Source organism: Sus scrofa, chromosome 16 (assembly GCF_054392235.1).
Source record: "Sus scrofa isolate SSC_HxYL_T2T_F1_AM1 chromosome 16, Sscrofa_HxYL_maternal_Yorkshire_Landrace_v2.0, whole genome shotgun sequence".
NCBI classification, from domain to species: Eukaryota; Metazoa; Chordata; class Mammalia; order Artiodactyla; family Suidae; genus Sus; species Sus scrofa.
The window spans coordinates 40,751,645-40,773,148 of NC_139398.1; the positions used below are offsets into that span (position 1 = coordinate 40,751,645).

General features: G+C 36.5%; 1 long non-coding RNA gene across 7 annotated transcripts in view; it reads left to right on the top strand.

Annotated features, from left to right (window-relative positions):
• The window catches only part of LOC102161640 (uncharacterized), a 729,975-nt gene that overhangs the window by 502,593 nt on the left and 205,878 nt on the right, over nt 1-21,504 (top strand). For all 7 annotated transcript variants that reach the window (XR_014831266.1, XR_014831259.1, XR_014831258.1 and 4 more), the window contains one exon: nt 2,557-2,631. This is a non-coding gene — a long non-coding RNA (uncharacterized LOC102161640). The remainder of the gene's footprint in view (nt 1-2,556; nt 2,632-21,504) is intronic.

Here is a 21,504-nt window from a genome sequence, read left to right on the forward strand (position 1 = left end):
ACATTTATGTTATCTCTATTTCTTCATCCATTCACATAATTGGTTTTTATTCAACTAATGTTTATTGATAGCTATTGTGTGCCAGCTGGGCTTTGGGCATGGTGCAGGATTTTACTAATAAATAAGGCAGAGCGACTCACCTTGTAAAGAGCATGAATGAATGAATGAACAAATGATTTCAGGCACTTTATTATGATGGAAAAAACCATGTTCTCTTAGGACTCAGGCAGCAAATGGAGAGATTGAGAAGAGAAAGAAGAAGCCCTGAAACTTCTTTCTGATTGTTCTACTCCTTACGAAAAGAGATGAAGGGAACCATGACCTCTACTCTCTGGCTTCATGAAAGAGAAAGACTAAATCTTTGGCTCTTTTGTGGCCCTGGCACAATCCTTCACAGTTTTTCCTGTACTTTGGAAGACTTTGGCTATTTTTTCTGCTAACTAAACCTGCTTTGCTTTCCTTTCCTTCTACTCTCAGACTCCTGGATGCGTATTTTTTGCTCTATGGGTTATTATTTTAATTACTTCCCCCAAAGAGTTCTCTAATCCATCTACTGCCTTGTGTGCTGAAAACGTGGCTCCCTATTTGACTCTGATAAATAGACTTTGACAAAAGATTTATTATCTGTGAATTATTATTAACAGAAATATTATTGTTTTGGAGGAATGCAATATTCACAGTGTTGGTTTTTCTTGGATTAGTCCCCAGGTCTATTTTCTGCCCTTTTCCTCTCAGCTCTGTGCTGACATCTGTGCATCAGCAGTGCTCCTTGGACAGGTGATTTGCAGTTGGTGTTGTCATTGGGAGAAGGGATCTTCAGAAAATCAAGAGAATTTCTGGGTATTCCTTCCTCTCCTCTTCTTTGTTTCAGTGCCACTTTCCTAATAGTGGCTGCACCCCTCTAATTTCACACTTCCTGCTGGGTGACCCCTTCTCCAGGGCTCCAGCTATCACTGGAATTCCTGCAATAATATTTCCTTCCCTCACTCCTTAAGTGCAAGGAGTGGTAAAAGTTCCTCTCTGTTGCTGGTCTGCATCATCTTCACTCATTCCTTTCATATATGTACACCTGTAACTAGTAATTTTGTTAAAGTTTCTTCACATAAATCAATCAGGGTAAATTCTGTGTCCTAGTCAGGCACCAACTACAGTATGCCTCTTCCACAGTAAGTAACCAGTGCATAACAATATGGGTTATTTTATATATATATATATATGTATATATATATATATATATATATATATATATATATATATATATATAGAGCCACATTGATTTATGTGAAGAAACTTTAACAAAATTACTAGTTACAGGTGTACATATATGAAAGGAATGAGTGAAGATGATGCAGACCAGCAACAGAGAGGAACTTTTACCACTCCTTGCACTTAAGGAGTGAGGGAAGGAAATATTATTGTAGGAATTCCAGTGATAGCTGGAGCCCTGGAGAAGGGGTCACCCAGCAGGAAGTGTGAACCCTAACCCTAACCCTATATATATGAAACTCCATACGGGAGTATAATTTAATATAAAGTGCATTGAAGAGCATCCAGTGCTTGCTTGATGTACGATATTCCTTGAGCTGTACAAAAGGAAACATGTCATTTGCCCTCAAGAGGTATAGAATCTGGTATTGTTTTGATTATTGCAGAGTTTTTTCCCTTTTTCCAGGCTAGGGATCAAATCAGAGCTACAACTGCCAGCCTATGTCACAGCCACAGCAACCATGGGATCCGAGCCATGTCTGTGACCTACACCACAGCTCATGGCAAGGCTGGATCCTTAATTCACTGAGCGAGGCCAGGGTTCAAACCCACATCCTCATGGATCCTAGTTGGATTCGTTAACTGCTGAGTCATGAAGGGAACTCCCATTTTTTGCTTTAATGAACAGTTTTGAAGGACAGAATTAAAGAATAAAACATTTTGGTTACCATATGTTCAATAAGATAGTTTTACATAAATAACTTTAGAAAAGGAATTCAGTAAAGTAGAAACTGTGTTCATAAATGATGATATGCATTTGTAGAAAGCTGTAGTAAAAACTCTATTAAAAATTAACTTTCTTCTTTTGATCTTACTATGAAAATTTAAATGTTTCCTAATATAAATCTTTGGTAATCTTTAAAATCACTGATTTTTTGTGAGTAAATTTGTTGTACTGACCTTTGCTTTTAGTATACTATAGAAGGGAAGGAGAGGAATTAATAGTATTATTTTCTGACCTACTTGTTTTTATCTAATGGCAGTTCTTTAAGAATAGAAATGTTGGCAGCGTGGAATTGTACAGTCAGACATAAAATCTGGGTATAGTACTAAGACTTCCAAGACTAAATATATATATACAGATAATTTTGTGGGTTGATCACTGTTGAGATAATTCCACAAATTTCACAGAATAGTAACATTTTACAGGAATCAATATAGCCTAGAATTTATGGAGGCAGATCAAAGATTTCTCTTTTATTCCCTTACCTTATCACCCTGAACAATGATAAAACTTTGAAACATTATAGCTGGAAAAGACTTTAATTTCCTTAGTTCTTTACTTTACAGATGGAAAAAAGAAGACCAAGAAGAAAAAGGTCTGAGAAGGTGAAGCAAGCCATCCAAGATGACAGTGATGAACTAGTATGTATGCACTAAAATGGCAAATTGCAAGAATTTTACCTTTCACATACTTAATGGATGTAATATCCTTATGATAACAATAGTGGCTTCTGTTGAGGCTATAGGACAGGGAGGGAGAAAAGAGACACTTCAGAATCTCCAGGGCATTTAGCATGTTGTTTGGAGAAGTCTCAGGGTTTATTCCAATGTGTCCTTTAGAAGAGCATGTCCTTGTGGGTGAGAACATATGAGCCTATCCCTAAAGTAGGAGAGCATCTCAATAAATCACTTGAATCCTCACTAAGGGATAAAGAAACTTCTCTTGGAATAACAGCTCAAAACATGTCATTTTTAAATTAATTTCTGTTCAGGAACCTGTAATGGCTCCTTCTGTTTATGCTGTTCTGTTTTTTATATTACTATTTCAGTTATCAGTGGAAGTTTGAATATTTTGGTTTGATATATTTAAATTATAAAGGCAAAGAGGAAAAGGACCTAGAAATATTTCTTTGGCTAATTTTTGAGCATGAAATATTATTTTGTTTTTAACCAAAGTTATGCTCATTTGTGTATGGATTAGGGTATGCTATTCCTACTTTCTAGCACTAGGAAGCAACATTTTCTGATTTATTTACATGATATTGTTTTTTATTGTATTACCTATATATGCCATGGTTAAAAATAGAGGAAGATATATGAGAAATATTTTTATTATCATATTTTCTGCAATTAGAAACTTAATTGTGGAAAATAACCTTACTCATTCCTGTCATACACGTGTGCACGCGCGCACGCGCACACACACGCGCGCACACACACACACACACACACACACTCCTTTCAGTATTTCTTGTTAGATATCTAGTTTTATTTTAAATTATTGAAAAGTAAACCCTGTCGGGTCATTTGGATTAGTTTTAAATATTTAAATTAAATATTTTTAATATTTTTATTTTAAAAAATTTAAATATTTTAAGCATGTATTATGAAGATTATTATTTTTATTTAAGTTTTATTGAAAAATAATTGATGTGCGTCACTGCAAATTTAAGGTATATAGCATGAAGATTTGATTTACATGTATTTTGAAATAATTACAACAGGTTTAACATCCATCATATCACATAGATACAATAAAAAGAAAAGAAATAATATTTCTCCTTGGGATGAAAACTCTCAGGATCTACTCTCTTAACTTTCCTGTCTATTATACACAGTGTTAGCCAGAGTCATGTGCATTATATCCCTAGTACTTGTTTATCTTGTAACTAGAAGTTTGTACCTTTTGACCATCTTCCTCCAAATACATAAACAACTTTTACATTAGTTCAATATTTACCTGTAACAGATTACTGTTATTTTTCTGAATTAGTGCTGAATTCTGTCTATTTTAGAGGTTAACTTCTAGATTGACAGAAATAACCCTAGTAAGAGAATTGCTAATAGAACAGAGAAAGTAGTCTGTTGTAATTGGAAGGCAACAATGAATATTTGATTATCAAAGAAGGTTAAGTGTCACAGGACTAGAAACTATAGACAAACTGTGAGTTCTTTGTCATCAATGAATCAGATAGACGAGGAAGTAGAAAGGAGTATTGACCTTAGATGTACATGTTGAAATCCAGGATGGTGGAGTAAACTGCTCTAATGGCAGGATTCCCACATAATCCTGTGACTAGAAGAGCAGTGGGTACCCAGAGTGAGTACTTTGAACCTCAGAAATGCAAGTTAGCAATGTTTGGGAGTATCTGTTGGGAGGATCTAAGGGGTAAGGACAGTGGTACTTTGCAATGGGATCCTTTTCTATTTATCTCTTTCAGGTACTGGATTTTATGATTTCTTTCCAAAAGTTCAGGGTTATGAATGTAGGCTCAAATGAAAGCATATCTTCTCTTTCTTTATTCCTTTTCTAAATGCAGACATTTGTTCTACATAACTGCCTCTTCTACTTCATTATTGATACTGCAGCAGTAACACCGTAAAAAGGGCCTTTTCCTCTAACTTGGGGGCTACTAGTGCTCTATGTGTCAGGTTACCCTTCTCCTTTTTTCCCTTGGGGGCAGAGACCTGACTCCTGAGTTAGTTTTGTGCCAAGATGAAAAGTAATTTGGTTATTTTGTTGTGAGCCACACGGGGAGTTCATAATTTGGTTGTTTTGCTTAGAAATCTAAGGCTGGATGGCTACACATAGGTTCGACATAATCGGTGGAGAAAAATATTTTCAAGCCACCTGAGGACATTCCTAGGGAATATCTGGAACTTCCTTAGGTGAGAATTTTTAACAAAAGACCCCGATCTGACCACTAAAGATGTGAGTAATGACACCAAGTTCTTATTTTTCAGAGAACAAAGTGGGGCATGGAGGGGGGGGGGGAAATCCGTATTTACGTACGGTTTAAGAGTTAGAAATCAGGGAACAAACTCTGCTGCCATTTTCAACTTCACTTTTGGATTTTGAGTCTGTTGCTTTAATTTTTGTTAATGTAGTTTTATATTAAGTAAAACTTTAAAAATTAGGACAAACATGGAAAAACCAAGGATAGGATCTCCCATATTAAATCCAAAATAAAATTGTCTCTGAGGTTAAAAGAAATTATAACTAAGCAAAGTCAGTGGGAAAAAGTGACTAGTTTATCTTTTAGTAAATAAGCAAGGGAAATGAAATACAGACAGCAAGGAAGCCACATATTTGGTAAAGATAGAAACCTCAGATTTTTTTGTTTTTTAAATAAAGCAACTTCCAGATTTAGCAATATAAAGTATAAGTAGTTTTGGTACTTAGGAACCTTTTATTAGTAAACACTACCCTTTTAGGCCTACTGAAAATACACAAGCCTATATCCACATGACAGCAGATAAATGTTTTAGGAAGAAATTAATTGTTGTATAAAGTTTGGGGAACCAGTTTCATTTTCATCCTTTTTTGTCTTAAGATATTTGCTTCTGTCATCTGAAGGGAATCCTTTTTTCCTTTTTGAATTGTCTTTATTACCAACTAAATTTCCCAAAAAACCATTCCATGCGGTGACTATTAGGAAAATTGGAAATTCATGCCTGACATTATGTTGGTAGTTGGAGAAAGAGAAAGCTCTCTATCTTCCAACTTCCATCAGGAAAGAGCAGAAGCTGGAAGTAAATAACTGTTGAGAAGGGATATGGTGAAATGTTTTGTCACACAGGCTGTTCGCTACCAGAGCCCAGTGATGGGGACATTCAGAGAGCCCAGGCACTCTGCTGGTATGCAAATGGAGAGTGCTCTGATCCAGACCCCTGCCTTTCATCAAAGCAGCTGCGAGGCCAAGAGCCTGAGCCTTGGTGTTTTCCTCTGGTGGAGAGAAGTGGGCAGCGAGGCACTGTCCTCAATTCTAAGGGTGTGTGAGGTTCCAGTGGAGGGAGCTGAAAGCTTAGGTAGGAGCATGACAGGAGGGAGTGGTTGTTCCTTTGGCACACATTTTCCAGAAGCAAAACCATTTTAAGAACTCTCTTAAAAAAATCATCACTATTTTCTTGTTATGTCTTACTTTCAGCACTATTGTACAGACATTATTAAAGTTAGTAGAAGTTAACATGCTTTTGTTTAAGAGGAAGAGATTCTTTTACCAGTTAATTTTGAATGAATTTTCATTTTAAAAGTTTTTAGAATTTATAGAATGAGAAAGTAATGTGTTTTAAATTAGATAATATATTGACACTCAAATCAGTTTTTGCCTCAATGTGTAGATGCTGTGTGTGCTATGTGCTGTTGAATATTATTTTGAGTCTATTTTCTGACAGAGGTGTATTTACCAGAACTTTCTCTTATAGGAAAATATGTATTTTCTCAACTTTCACTTTAGAAAATTTCATATTTCTGCAGACTGCCCAGGTCTGTCCATATACAAGTTAAACGTAGGATGACAAATGCTTGTTAACCTGTGTTTTAATTATCTCTGCTAATAGTATCTTCTCCAGTGTTCATGTGGGGGGAAAGAATAATTCAGAATATTTGTCAGGCTTTTGAATATTATTACATTTATAAGTGTAATCATTATAATTATTACATTTGCAGGTGAATAAGAAAATAGGGTAGGGCATTAGACCTGGAAGTTAGGAAAACTAGATTATATTTCTGCTTCTGACACTAATCATTTTGAGGCCTAGGACTGATATTTAGGCAAAGGAATAGATCCCATTTGGCTCTAAAATTCTCCAACATGTGAGACCCAGAATAATGAAGGGTGTATTTCACCAGTACTGCGTTATGGCACTAGTAGAGATGGATAGTATTTAACATTGAGAATCTGATCTTGTCACTTGAATTATTCGTGGACTCATGGAATGATGGAACTAAAATGCTCATTTAATACCAAACTCTATTTTCACCCCCCTCCCCATTTGTACATGAGGCAATTATGGTCCAGAAAGGAAAAATTATTTGCTCAGGATTATCCAGCTAATTAGTTACAGAACCTGTAGAAGCTGTGTTTCCCAACTTTCCAATATGCTTTTCACTATACCCATCTTTTGAAGCAAATACAGTGTAAAATTACTGTTTTTAGAAAGATAGTAAATAATAGAGTGACAAATATAGATGAGCAAATGCAAATGCAGATAAAGAAGAACTATGACTCAACAGATTTTTTAAAATCTCATGCAAATTAATATAAAAAGACTTTGGGGAGTTCCCGTCGTGGCGCAGTGGTTAACGAATCCGACTAGGAACCATGAGGTTGCGGGTTCGGTCCCTGCCCTTGCTCAGTGGGTTGACGATCCGGCGTTGCCTTGCCGTGAGCTGTGGTGTAAGTTGCAGACTCGGCTCGGATCCCGTGTTGCTGTGGCTCTGGCGTAGGCCGGTGGCTACAGCTCCGATTCAACCCCTAGCCGGGGAACCTCCATATGCCGCGGGAGCGGTCCAAGAAATAGCAACAACAACAACAACAACAAAAGACAAAAAGACAAAAAAAAAAAAAAAAAAAAAAAAAAAAGACTTTGGCATAAATCTATGTACTTAGAATGGGAAGGGGTTGGAATTCAAGTCCATGGTACTAGATTAAAGATAAACAATCAAGAGTAACCATGGGTAATCCTAATGGAAGAAGACCATTCTGATCATTTATTTCTATTTATAATGTTTTAGTCCTCAATGACACTGAAATAACTGCAGTAGAAAGTTCTTAGTCAATAGGAATTAATTGACAAGAAATTATCAAAAAACTACATGAATGAGCAGAAAAATGATAATAATCTTTCATCAGATGATTTCTAGAAATTTACCCTGAGAAAATAATCCTTGACCTTCCCTTTCATATTTGGAAAGATGACTTAAGTTTTAATATTAATCTCACTTTTGAACCACCTGGTTGGGCTTCAACCTTGTGAATTTTGGTCCTGTCTCCTCTAGAATAGTTCTTTAAGCAGAGTTTACTTTTTATCATCACCTTGTGTTTCTTATTTTTAATATGTTTGTTTTTTAAAATAAAACTTATGGACTTATTAGAACATCTTAGTCTAATGATTTCTCTTTATCCACATATTTTATCAGTAGGATTATATACTACCCTGTATATTTCCCCCTTAGAATGTTATCCTTATTTCTTACATATCCGTGCTTAGGGGGTTCATACCTTGCATTCTTAACCAACACTAATCTCATTCCCATTTAAGTGGCTCTTCACTTCACTGGAAATAAAACTGATTTTCATTTTATGAATTTCCCAATCCCATTTTCATAAAATTATCTAGTAATTAATTTTAACAGCACCACATTGTGCAATTCTGAGGCCCATCATTCCTGTGTTAGTCTATGTGAAAAGTGTCTCCTGGCATTTTGCAATGAATTTGCAATGCCGAGATTTATGTAGCAGACGCTATTGGCTGCCTATCCAAGAGCTATTGTCAGTTTTTCTCTTTGTGACATAGTTGCTAACTTATTTGGTGACTCCACCCTCCTCCTCAGGGCCATGTAACTCATTGAACCAAACATAATATACTATTGTCTTTGCCAGTGATTGGTTTGAGGAGGGGGCATGTGACAGTTCTGGCATCAGGAAAGACTTCTGGTGACCTTAGTGATAAAAAAACAGAGTTACCTCTTTTCTTATGCCAGCTATTGTCATATGTAGAAGTGGACCTTGGGACAATGGCACTTCGTTTCTACAATGGGAGGAGTAGATAACAGTAAGCAGCCATCTGGGATGACTGAAACTCTGATGGAAAACCACAGGCTTTCTTGTGTGAAACACTAAAATACAGAGTGATAACCTTAACCATTGGAAAGTGAGGGGGCAATTCTGGAAAGTGGATGGTAATCTCAAATTTTTTGTATGAGCTCTCCATAATCAACTGGCTAACCACTGGGACATGCATGTGTGAAATAGATCCTAGCTAAAGGTAAAACAACTGAGCTGATACTTGAGCTACTGAATAATTTGTGTTTTGAATCTAATCAAGTTAATCAGTCAGAGTAAGAGAATTCACAGCGTATCATTCCCAGTGTCCAGTATATAACCCTAAATCACTCAACATATGAAGAACCAGGAAAATGTGACACTTTTTCAAGAGAAGAGATAATCATCAGATACCAAGATGACCCAAATACTGAAATTAGCACAGAAGACTTTAAGGAGTTGAACTTAATGGGGCAAATTAAGTTAAAGATAAATCCGATCACAGTGACTCAAAAGGTAAGAAATCAAAGTGCAAAGATAACGAATTCAGAAGAAATAAACAAACAGAAAGTCTGGAGCAGAAAAATACAACATCCTCAATAAAAATGTCACTTAATGGAGATTTCAAGGAAAATAATCAGTGAGACTGAACTAGGTCAAGGATGATTATCTAAAGAATATAGATAAAAAGATTTTAAAAACACAAAAAGAGACTCTTGGACTTATAGAAATATATCATTCGTTCTAATATGTGAGCAGTTGGTATCCCAAAGGAGAGAAAAAAGAAAACATGGCAGGAAGAAAAAGGAAGCAGATAACAAGGAGGAAGAGGGAGAAATAGTGTCTGAAATTGTGAAAGACACAAATTTATAGATACGCAGCAGCTCAGTGACCCTCAAACTTATATAAACAATAGCCCTAGATCTCTTAAGTAAATTGAATTATTTTAGAACATTTTACCACAGAGTAAACTACAGGCCCAGATGGTTTCACTGAGGAATTTTAAGAAACATTAATAAAGAAATAACTCAGTTTTACACTAAACATTTCATGAAAATGAGGACAAATTACTTCCAAATTTTGATGAGACTAATAGAAAGTCTAAGGCACTGCAGAAAAAAAAGAAACTAAAGACCAATATTTCTTGTGAATATAAATACAAAAATATTACAAAATATTAGCATCAAAGCCACATTAAATCTTTACTAGCAGTTTATTTTAGGAATGCCCATTTTAACATTTAAAATAAATTCATTTTATTACCATATAAACAAATCGCTATATTAAGAAAATAAAGGAGAAAATATAATTGTTTCAATAACTACAGAAAAAGCATTAGAGAAAATTCAGCACATTTATGATAAACATCCCCAGTAAACTTGGAGTAAAAGGGGATTTCCTTAATCTGACAAATGATACATGTAAAAATATATAACCAGACTTATGGCTCAGTGGGTTAAGAACCCCACTAGTATGAATACTGGTATGAATGAGGATGCAGGTTTGATCCCTGGCCTTGCTCATTTGGTAAAGGATCAGGTGTTGCTGCAAGCTATGGTGTAGGTCACAGATGCAGCTTGGATCTGGTGTTGCTGAAGCTGTGGCGTAGGCCTGCATCTGCAGCTCTAATTTGACCCCTAGCCTGGGAACTTCCATATGCCATAGGTGTGGCCTTAAAAAAAAAAAATGTGTAGCCAGTATCATACACATTGATAAAATATTAAATATTTTCTCCCAAATATTGGAAACAAGGCAAAAATACCCAGTCACCACTTTTATTCAATATTTGTTGGAAATCCTAGTCATTAGAATATGACAAGAGATAAAAATTTTAAGATATAAATATCAGATAGGAAGAAATAAATTGGCTTTGACATGATTGTTTATATGGAATATCCTAGGGAATCTACAAAAAATACTGGAAACAATAACTAAATTTGACAGTGATTCAGGATACTAGGTTAATAGGGGGATAAAAATAAACCCTATTGTACTTTTACATACTAGCAGTAAACAATTGGAAAATAAAGTATTAAAAAGATCAATTTATAATCATATCACAATACACATAGTACTTAAGGATAAATTAAACAGTAAATCTGTGAGATCTCTGTACTGAAAATAACAAAACATTGAGAGAAATTAAGATCTATATAAATAGATAACCCTGTTGATAAATTGGAAGACTCAGTATTTTTAAGATGTTAATTCCTTTGAAATTGATGCATAGATCAAATGTAATCCCAATCATGATCTTAGCAGATATCTTTGTAAACATCTGCAAATGATTCTGAAATATATATAGTAATGTAGAAAAAAATATTTAAGGCACTCTCAAAAAGAACAAAGTTGGATGATTTAAAGACTCACCATAATTCTGCATAATCAAGAAGTAGCATGGGATAGACAAAAATATTGATAATGAGACAGAATATAAATCTCAGAAATAGATCCATACTTATACAGTGAGTTGATTTTCAACAAAGTTACCGAAGTAATCCAATGATAAAAATTTTTCAACACATGATGTAATAACTATCTAGGTTGCCAATAAAAAGAAAGTTAGTTGAAATTGAGGGTTTCCAGGCCAGCATGTAAGCAGTTTAAAAGTCACCACTCTATCTTAATAACAAGTAAAAAGCAGAACAAACTAAAAAATCAACAGTTCTTATGTATGTTAGAGATGCAAGGTCACAGTTCAAACCACTATCCCCAATAGTGAAGAGATAGACAGGCAGATACAGAGAGTCATAATTTATGGGAGTAGAAATTCATGACCAGAAATCTCCACAGGAACTAGTGCCCAGGGTAGAAAAATATAAACTATAATTGATGAATTGCTAGATGCTCAGTGTGGATAAGTATGAGAATTAAAAACTCCATGGGGACTCAGTCATAGGAGTGCTCCCACATTTCTGGGGAGGAGATTTACTTCCAGGAGCTCTACCAGTTTTTCTGAGGAATTTTGGAGAAATACCTCATACTTCTGCAGGGGGAAGGAAAAGGAACCGTTTTGAAATGTGCTGGAGCATCCTGATCTTCTTAATGAGGACTTCTCCCAGGTAAAACTATTTTATTAGAGCCTCACTTTCTGGGTTTTATTAGAACCTAATCTACCCAGGGAAAAGGAAACACCCAACCCTAACTGGTGCTAGCCTTTCTTGCAGGAGAAGGGAAATACCCAAATCAATCTCCCTCTAACCATTTGTCCTATCTAAGGGCAGGGGGATGTGGACATGAAAAGTTATGGTGAAGTTCACAGTCCAGAGGCATAATATCACCAAAAGTTATGGTGAAGTTCACTGTCCAGAGGCATAATATCACCACAGTCCAGAGGCATAATATCACCAAAAAACCTGGGGCATAATCACATAAATATAGAATGCTGCTTCTCCTCTCCACACACCTTACCACTACATTGCTAAAGGCATATATGCTACACTTCCTTTTACCAAGTACATTATGCCTGCCTTTCAACACAAAATTATAAGATATACTGAAGGCAAAAAACACTGTTCGAAGAGACGGAAGAAGCACAGGAACCAGAGTCAGATATGGTAAGAAAGTTGGAATTATCAGGCAAGAAATCAAAAAAAAAAAAAAAAAATGTGCTAAAGAATTTTACAAAAAAAAAAAAAAGTAGAATGATATGTAAAAATAGATAGGTAATGTAAGCTGAGAGATGAAATTCTAAAATAATTAAAAATACGTGCTAGAGAACAAAAAACTGTAATAGAAATGAAGAAAGTTTTTGATGGGCTTATTAGTAGACTGGTCATGTCTGAGTGTTACATTTCTCTGTGTTATTTCTCTCCTTTCTTGTCCACACATACCAAAGATTTGGACCTGTGGGCCAGCCATCTGGTGGGAGACCACCCCAGCTGGGAAGTGCTGCAGCTGCATTCTGGAAAAATGGCAGTGGTCTCAGGCCCTGTCTGAACCGATGTAGTATTAGGGATGGAGACAAGCAGGCTATCTAGGCAGGAGCATTCCCTTCTGGGAGCAGCTTTGGGTCAAAGGGGATTCCCCTTAAAGGACATATCTTGGGTCACATAGCTCTTGTTAGTGTGATTTTTAAGTGGGCCATTCCTGAAAAACACTGCTGCCTTGGGTTGTCTTGAAGATCCCAGTCAAGTTTGAATCATGTTCTTAGGAATGTACAGCAAATTTATTCACTCCCTCAGAGAGAGTGCATCATCCTGGAACAGGGACTGGTCCTGGTCACAAATGGTTCTTCCCATAGATCCCCATGCTGCAGACTTGACTGGGGACCAGGAACTTCCACAGACTGTGGGCGTGGCCAAAAAAATCTGCAACAAAATTAGTAAATCCAATCCAACAATGTGTAAGAGAATTATATATCCTGGGCAAGTGAGATTTATCCCAGGTATGCAAAGCTGGTTGAACATTTGAAAATCCATTAATCTATTATAGCAACATTCTAAAGAAGAAAAATCACATGATCATACCAGTAGATGCAGAAAAAGCACTTGACAAAATCCAACCTCCATTCAATGGAAAAACTCTCAGCAAACTATAAGTAGGGAATTTCTAAATTTTGATAAAGAACATCTACAAAAACCTACAGCTATCATCATTCTTAATGGTGAGAAATTTGAAACTTTCCTATTGAGATCAGGGACAAAGCATAATTGTCCCCTATTACTGCTTTTCAGCATTGTATTATGAATCCTAGCTAGTATAATAAGATAAAGAAGAAAATAAAATGTATACATATTAGGAAGGAAGAAATAAAACTGTCCTTGTTTGCAGAGGACACTGGTCTATGTAGAAAATCTGGAAATAAATCAGCCAAAAAAAAAAAAAAAATCACCTCATGGAGATTGTAAGTGTTTATAGCAAGGTTTCAGGATAAAAGATTAATGTACAAAAGTCAAATGCCTTGCTATATACCAGTAGTAAACAAGTGGAATTTGAAAATAAAATCATGTTTATATAAGCATCCCTCAAATAGAATACATAGCTCTAAATCAAACAAAATATGTACAAAATCTGTATGAGAAAATCTACAAAATGCTGATGAATGAAATCAAAGAACTTAATAAATGGAAAAATATTCCATGTTCATGGATAGACAGAATCAACATTGTTAAGATGTCAAGTTTCCCCCACCTGATCTGAAGACTCCAATTTCAATCAAAATTTGAGCAAGTTATTTTGTAGTTACTAAGAAGTAGTTTTAAAGTTTATATAAAGAGGTAAAAAGACCCAGAAGAGCCAACACAATATTGAAGAAGAAAAAAAGTTGGAGGACTGACACACCTGACTTCAAGCTTATTATAAAGCTACCAGTAATCAAGACAGTGTGGTATTGGTGAAAGAGTAGACAATATATCAATGAAACGGAACGGAGAACCCAGAAATAAACCCACATAAAGTAAATATAGTCAACTAATCTTTGACAAGTAAGCAAAGACAATGCAGTGGAGCAAAGACAGTCTTTTTTTTTTTTTTTTTTTTTTTTGTCTTTTTGCCATTTCTTGGGCAGCTCCCACGGCATATGGAGGTTCCCAGGCTAAGGGTCTAATCGGAGCTGTAGCTGCCGGCCTACGCCAGAGCCACAGCAACGCGGGATCCGAGCTGAGTCTGCAACCTACACCACAGCTCATGGCAACACCGGATCGTTAACCCACTGAGCAAGGCCAGGGATTGAACCTGCAACCTACCTCATGGTTCCTAGTCGGATTTGTTAATCACTGCGCCACGACGGGAACTCCCAAGACAATCTTTTTAACAAATGGTGCTGGAACAGCTAGACATCCACATGCAAAAAAAATTAATCTAGATACAGACCTCACACCTTCACAAAAATCAACTTAAGATGGATTGTATGCCTAGATATAAAACACATATCTATAAAACTCCTGGGGGATAACATAGGAGAAAACTTAGGTGACCCTGGGTGTGGCAAAGACTTTTTAGAAACAGCACCAAAGGCATGATCCAAGAGAATAAATTACAAGTAAGCTGGACTTCATGAAAATGACAAACTTCTTCTGTGCAAAAGACAATGTCAAGAGTAGATAAGTACAGACTTTGTGAAAATATTTGCAAAAGAAACATATGATTAAAGACTGTTGGAGTTCCCGTCATGGCGCAGTGCTTAATGAATCCGACTAGGAACCATGATGTTGCAGGTTCGATCCCTGGCCTTGCTCAGTGGGTTAAGGATCCGTCATTGCTGTGAGCTGTGGTGTACGTTGCAGACTCGGCTTGGATCCCGTGTTGCTGTGGCTCTGGCATAGGCCAACAGCCACAGCTCTGATTAGACCCCTAGCCTGGGAAACTCCATATGCTGTAGGAGCAGCCCAAGAAATGGCAAAAAGACTAGACAAAAAAAAAAAAAAAAAAAAAAAAAAGACTATTTTCCAAACTATACAATGAACTCTAGAACTCAATGATAAGAACATGAACAACCTACTGTAAAAATGGGCAGATGAATTTTATACACATCTCTCACCAAAGAAGTTATAACAGAGAGCAAGTGAAATATGAAAAGTTGTTGTACATCATACCTTATTAGGAAATTACCTATATTGAGCCATGAAAAAACATGGAAGAACCTTAAATACATATTACTACATGAAAGAAGCCAATCCAAAACAGCTGCATACAGTATAAGTCTAACTATATGACACCCCGGAAATGGCAAAACTGAGGAACAGTCAAAAAAATTAGTGGTAATCAAGTGTTAGGTGGAAACAGAGATGAATAGGCAGAGCACAGAAGATATTTACAGAAGTACTGTACTATGCTATAATGGTGGGCACGTGTCATTATACATTTGTCAAACACCATAGAATGTACAACACTGAGGAGAAGGAATCCTAATGTTAACCATGAACTTGGGGTGACAATAACATGTCAGTGTAGAATCATGAGTTGTAAGAAAAGCACTGTGGTGCTGGATTTTGATAGTGGATATGTATATATGGGGACAGGTTGTAAAAGAATTGTTGAGAAATATAGTTTCATGCATTTGGTCTTTTTACTCTTCACTCAGTCACCAAAAATGCCCCTTGATCCTGGAATGTTTCCTTACCAACTGATAAAGGGCCCACACAGCCTTGCAGGGCTTATCACCTTGTGAAAAACTATCTTTCCTGTTTCAGAAGCAATGAGTCTTCCTTTGTTCTGCTTAAGCTTAGGCGTCAGTGGCCCTCAGGCATTCCCTCAGCTTTCCATATTCCAGATTCCATAGAGGAGGTGTCTGGGTTTCTCCCACCACAGCTAGGGAAGGACGTGAGTAAGCAAACTGTTCTGCATTGGCTTCCAGGAGAGACCTGTTGGCTACAGGGTACCCACACCCAATATTGAAACTGACCTTCCTCTCTCTCTTTTCTGTTTAAAGGAAAGAATTATTCTATACAGTGCTTGACTGTATTGTATTTCCCCTGGTTTCCCTGATACCCAGATGCAAAGGACTGAAATGTTTGCAGTCCTGTCCTGAGATTAGTAATTGGTAGTAAAAAGTACTCTGACCTACAGGTGATCTCTGTACTTTTTCTGCTCAATTTTTCTGTGAGCCTAGCCCTCTTTAAAAAATAAAATTTATTAATTTAAAAAAACAGCTCAATCTTAACCTCAGCCTACACACAAAAATTAATTGAAAATGGGTTATTGACCTATATGCAAATGCTTAAGTCATCAGAATTTTTTCATGACATGCAAAAGGCAAAAGTTTCCAAGGTTATAGAAAGCAAAACTATAAAGGTGATACATTATACTTTATCAAAAGTTAAAATTTATCAAAATCCACAGTTAAAGAAATGAATACTCAAACCACAGATGGGGAGAGAATAAACACAAACATATGTCTGACAAAGAAGTGGTACCTAGGATATACAAAAAAACCCTGTAAACTTAATAAGCAATGAAACAAACAACCCAATTAAAAATCAGCAAAATATTCTAATAGACACTTTATAAAACAAGATATATGGAAGGGCAATTAGCACATGAAAAGGTATTCAACATCATCAGGTATTGGTGAGATAAAAATTAAACCTGATTTCTGCAATTTACTATAAAATGTATCAAAAATAGGATAGCTGATTGGCTGGATGGAATGAGAGAAGAGATGGAAATACACATGATAAAGCAAGTACATTAGACCATGAATATGGTCCAATGAAGGTGATGAGTACTGAAAGTTTATTGCAAAATTCCTTCCACTTTGTGGTATGTTAAAATTTTTACAATGGAATCTTGGAAAATGTAAGGACAAAAAAATGCAATGACAAGAATTGAACACAAAAAATGACCTGCACTAAATTATAAGATATCCAAAGTGATCTAGAATATGTAAATTATACATTTTATTTAAATATGATACATGCTATAAAAGAATAAAGCAGTAAAGAACATAGAGGTTGGGATGTGAGAGGTGATTAATGATTTCTAATAGGGTTGTTAGTGTGTTGATTCTGAACAACTATCTGTCTTACATTAAAAAGAATTACTCTTAATATTTGTTGAGAGTAAATTATAAGGTAGCAAGGGTAAAGCAAAGCATTTTGGCAGCTAGGGCCATGATCTGGGGGGAAAAATGATAGCTTGGACCAAAGGTTGTAACATTAAAGGTAGTGAGTGATGGGTGCTTATATTCCGGATATATATTAAACTATAATCAACTTGATTTGCTGATGTGTTGTATGTATAGCAGGAGAGAAACAGAAGAGTCAAGGATGGTGTGAAGACTTTTTGTCTTGAGCAAATGGAAAAATTGAGAGGGAGAAAGTGAGGAGCACTGCTGGAGTAAAAATGTTCCCGAGTAGGGCAGGAGATTTGGTACACGAACAAGGAGGCTGGATTTAGAGAGGAGAATGAATACATCATTTATGGTTGGAAGGAGGACATAGTATATGATACAGATCCTGACCAGCTGTAAATATTAAATCTCTTTGAAGCAGTTTTCCTTTGACTGCTTCTGTTTTCTCATCCGTGAATTCCTCACCCATGGATCCAGCCAACCCTGATCTAGTGTAGAACCCATGCATATGCAGGGCCAGCTGTACTAGCCATTTCATACAGGGGACTTGAGCATGTGTGGATTTGGTGTCAGAGAGGGTCCTGGAACCCACATTCCATGGATACAAAGGGACAACTGCACTGTGTATACTGTTACCATTTTTAATAAACAGAAACAAATCTTACATGTCCATTATTGATGTAAATATGGCTAAAAGATGTTAAGAATAAACTAACAATTTTAACATTGGAAATAGGAATGGAGGAGAATTTATGGATTTTTTTAATTTTCTTTTTCCCTTTTATACCCTTGTATTGCTTCAATTTTGCTAAAAAATGATTATTTCTTTTTCTTGTGAAAGGAATATTTAATCATATTCTTATGCAAAAATGTTTTTAATGGAATGATATATATGTATTTAAACTAAAATCACCTGGAACACCACAATTTTCCATCTTTTGCCCAGATTCCCTCAGATGCCCTTTGCTCCTTCACTGAGTCCCTTCTCTAGGTGTGTCGCCCTTTTGTGTTCAACAGCCTGTCCCTCTGACTCTGTTCAAGGAGGACTCCCTGCACTTACCTGTAAAGAGAGCCAGAGGTGCCTGGTGCTGGTGTTTGCTTGGGGTGGCTCTTAGCTACTGTTGGCCTGATGTGAAGCAGGGACATTACAGCCAGCTCTCTTGCCCTGAAACAGGTAACACTGAGGTGTAGTCATCTCTCCAGACATCCCTGATGGAATCAAGTTGCAACTGTCCTCCAGGAGCAAGGTCTTTGCTCAAACTTCATTCTTGCTTGGCTTTCCCCCTCCCACCCTGATTCTCCCACTCCCTTACTGGTTTTTGCTGGGAGTGCTTTTTTCATAAATCACTTGCACATGTATTCTTGTAGCTGAATCTACTTCAAGGAAACCTGATCCAGAAAGATATATCAAAAAAATACTGCTTTTAAATTCGCACCCTGTCATAATCAAATCTTCACTCTTTAGGCCTCTGTCTGATCGCCCACAACTAATTAAACTGCTCCAATAGGGGTTTAATGAGTTAGTGTTCTGTCAAGGTTCTTAGATTTTATATAAATTTGTTGTTAATAATTGCTTATTGTCCAAGAATGACATCAGCATTTAAAATTGAAATCTTTGAAAACTGAGGCAATAAATAATGTGTTTAGGAAGAGCAAGGATCTATCAGCTGTTTTTAAAATGAGCTTACATTTGTTACCGCTTATTTCACATTTCTAGAAATTTTCTCTGATAGAATTAATTTCTATACTAGATAACTTTTTAAAGCCAGTTTGCTTGCTAGCTGCTCTGTTGTTAAATATACTGATCTGTCCACTTTATACCCCACCTAGAACAAGGGTAGCCAAAAACCATTGGTCATTACCTCCCAGTTCCTAATTCTGTCCCATTGTTTCTTGGTGTAGTCTTGCTGGATGCCTGGCTGTCTTGGCTTTGACTGTGAGACTTCTATGGTTTGACAGCACATTGGACACATTTCTGCAAATTGACCCTTGGCATCTCTTCTTGGAACACAGGTGGTATTTGGACTCTGACACTATGTAACTACAGATGCAAGCAAAGGCAATTCTACCTTCCAAGGTGGCCTCTAAAACTCTAGCCAGCTGGGCCAGGCCCCTCCAGGCTCTCCCTTCAGAGAGGAAGGTTGGACAGTTGCTGCTTATTGACTTTCCCAAATGTCATTGCCTAACCAGTTCTGAAGACTGAGTTTCATGAAACTTGGACTGCTGCCTATGATTCTAATTCTAAAATATCCTTATTTTCAGCCTCGTTTGTAGTTGTTTACTTCCTGAATCTTGAAAATATATATAATCTGTTTGCATTTGTTCTAATCCTACTTCTGATCTTGATTTTAAGAGAAGATCTATGTCAATGAAATTGGGCTATAAAGCCCCGAGTATTATTTTTTGAGTTCTAAGATGTATTTTTTAAATTTTAATGAAATAGGCTTTGCAATCAATTCTATAAAGATTACCAAGAAAAAAACAATTAGTACCTACCAAATGGTAGTTTGTAGTCTATGTAATACTGTTCTATCTGATTTATAAAGTAAAAAGTAATTTTCTTCCTCTGGGTTTCAGAGCTCTATATATTTGATAAATAAACAAATTCTTCTGATCTTTGCTCAAATTTTACCTATCAGCTAGAATTCATTCTTCAGTTCCAATGCCTACATAAATTCCAATATTCAGGTTCATTTCAAATTTCTAGCAAAGATTCCAGAAGGTTTGGAATTTATATATGAGGTAAGATTGGCAGGTAGTTTTTAGCGACATGATTACAAGAAAGTATATATTTACTCCCAGTGATTTTTTTTTCTTTTGAGAGTTGAGGAATTATTTTGGGGATGGAAAATTATTTTTTCCAAAGTGTTAAATATACAGATGTAATAAATGTTTCAATAGAGAGCTCCAAAAGCCAAGGTACAAGGAGAACCTTGAACCCTTGCAGAAGTTTTCAGATTCAGCAACTAGGACTGATGAACAGAATGGGATGGTAGTTTTCAGTATGGAGTGGGACTCAGCCCTAAAATCAGTCCCAATCTAGCTTCCCTAGAAGCATTTGTAGATCCGGGGACATGAAAGGCTGCTTCCGCAGACTGGAAGAGCTGTTCCCCCAAATCTGAAACAAGATGGACTATGGCAGGCAGAGTCAATTATCCTTTGAAAGTTCAGGAATTGCTGCTGGAAAGTGACTTCTAGTATAACATTTCCCAGATCTCCTTGTCTATAAGTGTTGTTACGTGACTGAGTTCTAGCCCACGACACATGACAGGAGGGGATTGTGCTACTTCCAGGCCTGGCTGGTAAAACTCCCTCCTGGTACTCCTCTGTGCTCTTTTCTCTTTCCTGCTGCCTATACTGGAGACCTCTCCCAGGAAACTTTGGAAGCCACATGCTGACAATGGAAGAACCTTCATCAGTCTAGGTCCCCGAATGAATTTCAGGGAGAGGGCAGCTCCACCAAACTATTGTCATACCTGGTACTATCACATGATCAAAACAAAACCCCACACTTGTGATGTTTTTAGCCTTACACAGTGTTGAATCTATTTGGTTTAATTTTGAGTCTACTCTTACTAGTAGAGATGCCCAATTCATCCTGCTGTGGAAACCCATTTCTTCCAATCGAGCTTAATATAGTGGGATGGACCATTTAAGACGTTATTGACATATTGAAGTACTGTTAGGACTGAGATCATTAATGTTGCAAGAGGAAAGGTGTAAGGATATGCCACTTAATGGGACCAGAGGCTTGTGTGAGATAATCAACAGTGATGGTAAAGATAGAATTTGGAGTAGCAGAGTACAGAAGGGAGGTATATCTCAAACTGATGTTGAATTGTGTAGAAGAGCCTCTTTATCTCTGAAGCAGTGAGCAGTTGGGAGAGGCAAAGCATTGCATCTCCTGAAGGAGCAGAGGGGAAGTTGGAAATAGCAATATTCGAGTACTAATATTAATGTGACCTGGATGTGTCACAGATTTGTTAGGCATGTGTGATGATTCTATCCTATGGCACAGTGTAGGCATTCAACAAATGATTTGAGTCAAAAGATAGAGAACTCTGTTGATGACAGCTGAAGTCATATATTGAGAGTGTTCTAGTTAAGTATATCCCTACTTTGCAATAGAATCTACATTCTTAGCAAAACCTAGGTGTTCAGATCACTATTATTTATAGATGTAGTAACAGGTTAGAACCTGAACTACTCATTCATTCACCCAGGTACTTAAAAATA